The 5,000-nt window shown below is 39.2% G+C and overlaps 2 protein-coding genes across 3 annotated transcripts in view; one reads left to right on the forward strand and one right to left on the reverse strand.

The window, feature by feature from the left end:
* Positions 1–5,000, reverse strand: part of LOC144974830 (solute carrier family 22 member 15-like) — a 32,855-nt gene that overhangs the window by 26,118 nt on the left and 1,737 nt on the right. Inside the window, exon 1 of one of the 2 annotated variants that reach the window (XM_078918155.1) lies at positions 1–1,875. This exon is cut by the window's left edge and continues 2,678 nt beyond it. The exons of the other annotated variant lie outside the window; for it this stretch is intronic. The gene's annotated coding sequence lies outside the window, so the exon portion shown is untranslated. Of the gene's footprint in view, positions 1,876–5,000 lie in introns of those variants that run through there. 2 annotated transcript variants of the gene reach the window in all.
* The window catches only part of LOC144974831 (solute carrier family 22 member 4-like), a 31,809-nt gene that overhangs the window by 3,614 nt on the left and 23,195 nt on the right, over positions 1–5,000 (forward strand). The gene's annotated exons all lie outside the window — the stretch shown is intronic.

Below are 5,000 nucleotides of genomic sequence, written 5' to 3' on the forward strand. Positions count from 1 at the left end.
ACAAAATGTTACAATGTTGATAAGAGGGAAGAATATGGAGGTTTTTCCTTCATTAGTTTTTGCGGAACATTTGCCACAAGATTGTTATATTTTTTTAATGCCAGACACTCAAAATCCGGTCGGAAAACGGGTATGAACACAGAAAATGTACTGTATATTCCCCACCAAAAATGTTGCTTTTTTAACCCATAATGACGATACAGAATGATTAAAACTGCCTAATATAGGTAATTATTTTTTAAAATACTCAAACCGTTCCTTAACCCTCTCCTTACCAACCATAGGGAAATCGTCACAACCAGCACTTTTGTCATTCAGATATCTTTTGTAAATCACACAATTTAAAGACACGTTTTATTTTAGCTATATAAACGTGATAATGTGTTGTAGAGTTCATTTTGTTGATCAATATCATGCATAGAATGTATTTGTTGCTTTTCTGTTTGGGTAAGAAAAACATATTTTTGTGTTGGATGGGTGTGAAATTTTGGGGAAAAAGACTGGTAAGGAAAGGGTTAAAGGCTCGTTTTTTAATTAATAAAGGTCTGGAACGATTTATCTATTTTAGAATCTTCCATTAATTCTGGTTTATCTTACTTAATTTCAATCCATTAGAGTATGAGTATGAGTATGTTTTCATCGTAGAGGGCCGGTGGCCTGTTGATGGTCTTTGGATCGGTCTCCACCAACTTGTGGAGGCCGAAAGGCTGGCTTCAATGGGAAATCGGTGCTGTATTTTAGATCCTGCAGGAAACTGTCAATTTGGCTTTTAAAAGCCCTGTTTATGCTTGGCGCTATAACTCTTTTTTCAGGCAGTCTATTCTATGTCTCAACAATTCGCTGACTAAAAATTTTTTTTGGAGTAGCGTAAATATCTTCTGAATTATCTACCCGCTTGTCAAATTAAATAAATCGACTGCAACGAGTGCAAAACATTTTTTTAGTATTGAGGAGTCTTTGGAAACGAAAACAAACACAAACACAAAAGAAACACAACAAAAACAAAGCAAAAACCCAGTATTAATTCAAGAGCTCTGATCCGAAGCGAAACTGGTGCGTTGCCACCTGTTAAATCAAAAGACAACTTTTAAAAGTGAGAAATCCATTATGAACGGAGATCCCGGTAGCTCCGTTGGTCCGTGAAAGTATTATCCTCATAAGCAAAATATCGATGCTGATGCAATGCATTTGTGTAAATTACTCACATGTTCTGCACGTCAGATGAATGATACCAATACACAACAAACTTATAGTCAGTTACAGGGACTACCGTAAAAACTAATCATCCACCTGGCGGTCTAAAACCAATAACAGATAACAGAGTGACGTCATCTTCATCCATTCTAAATTAAATAAAAATGTAATCCAAAATGAAAAAAAGATTCGTTTTGTCACTGAAGGATAATTAACCAGTAGATTTTTGACCAATCAAAACATGGAATTTGTGACACACCTTCACGCGTGCTCGGACAAATATAGTTGGTTGTTTATAAACAACAATGTGAACGAATTCGACCTCTCTATGATCGTTGTTATTGTTTTTATATAGATAGTTCGAAGATGACGTCACTCAAGCCTTTGTTATTGTTTTTGCCATCCGCGTTTGTGAGTTGTTCTCACTAAACTGTATTAACCAGACTATAAAAGTTCATGGTTACACAGAGTTTGTGTGTTGGTCCGTTATACTTCCGGATGGCAATGTTGTGAACTCCTTGGCCAAGCGCATTCTATCTATTGACAAACGGCTGACTAGTTATCACACAATTTTCTCGATCATATTATAAACGTTTAAGTTTACACATAGTTTTCTGTGTTTATTCTACTGATCAAGAGGTAGAACAGTGGGTATTTCACTTAACATATTGATAGTATGCGCTTGGCTAAGAAGCTCATAACATTGCCATCCGGAAGTATAACGGACCAACACACAAAACTGTGTGTATCCATGAACGTTTATAGTCGGGTTAATACAGTTCAGTGAGCATTACTCATAAACGCGGATGGCAAAAAACAATAACAAAGACCTGAGTGACGTCATCTGCATACTAGTGCCGCGCTGAGGACCGGACCGAGGACCGGTCCCACGGTCTTTTAGCTGTGAACCGTGGTCCAGTCCCAAAGAGGAAGACCGCCGGCGGTCCTCACTTCTTATCACCTTTCAACGGTCTCGCGCCATACTACTTCCCCAGCGATTCGTTGCCTCGGTCCTTTGCCTATCTTCCACCAATCACCACCCATCCCACTTAATTAATCGCACCCACCCCCCTTTGCCATACACTAAACGACACAGACGACCATAGAGGCAGACGACCACCTCCCTCCACTCCGCAAACCGCCCTTTCGTGTGTGAGATGGGGGGAACAGGAGGCGCACGCCTTGGACGATTCCATTATACGGGGTAAATTTCAAAATTTACTACACCATAATGATCGCAATGACAATGATCTATGATGAAGGCATGACCCCTCTTCTCTAATGGGTTATTGTTTGAAATGTATGTGACTACTAAAGATGTGTGTGTGTGTGTGTGTGTGTGTGTGTGTGTGTCGAACCTAGCAAGTTGCAAGTCTGATTTTTTGTTTTCTTTTGTCCATCTCTTGTCGCCACTCCTTTCTATCGCATTGTTGTCATTTAAAATAATACAATAATATTAAAATTTCGTTTGGTGTTTTAACTAATCAAGTAATATGAGTTTCATTAGTTTCTTCCGTCCAAAAAAAACAGTTATAACGTCTGTATTTTTAAAAGGTCCAATAGAATATTTGGGGACCCCGATAGCTCAGTTGATAGAGCACTCTCTTTATACGCAAAGGGCCAGAGATCGATCCCGGGTGCAGTCGATTTTTTTCTGAATCCCTGTCTACTCAGCAATGAATGGGTAGCTGAGTTTGTTAGATCTGGCGAAAAGTCACCATCGACCCCTCTTATCACCTCATCCACCCCTCTTATTATAACTTCACGTCTCTCTCTTACTCTTCAATGCTCGCTGCCCTCTAATGTGTGTGTGTGTGGGGGGGGGGGGGGGGGGGGGGGGGGTAGGAGTTGCGTGTGTGTATCAACGCCACGAACAACTCGATCAACGCCTTGGGCGATGCCATTATCTCCGTTAATGGGGATAAATTTCAAATTTTATTAAATTATCGAAGTAACAATGAAGTACGGTGAGCAAATAAAGAAGGCATCACCCCTCTTCTCTAATTAGGTTACAATTTGAAATGAGTGTGACTACTCCGTGTGTTTTACTCCTGTAGGCCACGGTTTTCATCGTGTAGCGGTCTTTAACGGTTCAAGAATGAACGGACCGGAGACCGGTCCTTGCGGTCTTCATTTCCCAAGGACCGTAGGACCGTGGTACTTAAGCTTGCCAAGGACCGCCCCGCACTACTGCATACTATCTATACCATCGATAGTAAAACCTGTGTAGTTTGCTGTGTCTACCAATCACTGCCATTGTTTACATTATGACGATTGTCCAAGAGGCGTGGTAATCTACCGGTTAATTAACTCGTCGTGCTATTGGTAGGAATGTAAACAATGGCAGTGAGTTAAACCGTGGCCTTCGTAAAGTTATGGCCTGATACTGACCAAAAAGTGACGTCAAAATGCCAGTCTTTTGCTACAAAAGAAAACAAATCGTGAGTTGAATTCACTAGTTCAACCAATGAAATGACTTGTTTCCATGAGCTCTACTAACGACAACTCACTAATGACGTCAAACTGCCAGTCCTTTTGGATTTCAGTATCAGGCTATAACATAACGATGGCTACGGTTAAACTAAGTGAACTACACATGTATTTCTCACGATTATATGCAGTTAAATAAAACACTCACCTATTTTATCCACCACATAAACACACACAACTATTTGTATCCTTTAACACTTTGAGTCTGAATTTGCGAGTCAAACGGGAGCGATCTATATTCATGTTTTCGTCCAACCGAGTCATTAATCACATGATTTGTTGCTGTTCAATGATGTGTTATTTTTTTAACAGCTATAAACAGGCTGCTTCATTTATGACAGTTTTGTAAACATACACACGTATCAAGCTGAACAAAATGACATATCGTGATGTTAGATATTTCAAAAGCTGTGAACACTTTTCACTATGTGGGTCATTTTGAGTCCATTTTACAATCCGCTTGGCTAAGAAACTCACAACATTTCCATCCGGAAGTAGAATGGACCAACACACAAAACTGTGTGTAACCTTGAACGTTAATAGTCGGGTTAATACAGTTTAGTGAGAATTACTCATAAACATGGATGGCAATAAACAATAGCAAAGACCTCAGTGACGTCAACTTCGTTCTATCTATATCATCCCCATTTGAAATGACGATATAAAAACAATAACAAAGAGCAGAATTAGGTCAATTTCATTAATGCTATAGATAGAATGCGCTTGGCCAAGGAGTTCACAACATTGCCATCCGGAAGTATAAAGGACCAACACACAAACTCTGTGTCACCATGAACGTTTATAGTCAGGTTAATACAGTTTAGTGAGAACAACTCACAAACGCGGATGGCAAAAACAATAACAAAGGCCTGAGTGACGTCATCTGCATACTATCTATAGACATAATAACCACGCCCCTCGGACAGTCGTCATAATATAAACATTGTGAATTACACATATTTTACTATCGATAGTTTGTATGTTGATAAAATACCCACTGTTCTACCGCTTGATCAATAAAACCAACATAGTAAACGATGTTTAAACTTTAAAGTTTATAATCTGATCGAGAAAATCGTATGATAACTAGTCACCTATTTAGCGGAATAATAATAATTAAAAAAACAATTGTCAGAGAAGGTCGACTTCACACACGTTCTTGTTTATAACAACCAACTATGTTTGTCCGAGCACGTGTGAGAAGGTGTGTCACAAATTCCATGTTTGATTGGTTAAAAATCTACTGGTTAGAACAACCAGATATTGATAGAACGAAGTTGACGTCACTCGGGTCTTTGTTTTTGTTTTGTCATCCG

Source organism: Berghia stephanieae, chromosome 6 (genome assembly GCF_034508935.2).
Source record: "Berghia stephanieae isolate SIO BIC M18660-M18661 chromosome 6, UCSD_Bste_1.3, whole genome shotgun sequence".
Lineage (NCBI taxonomy): Eukaryota > Metazoa > Mollusca > Gastropoda > Nudibranchia > Aeolidiidae > Berghia > Berghia stephanieae.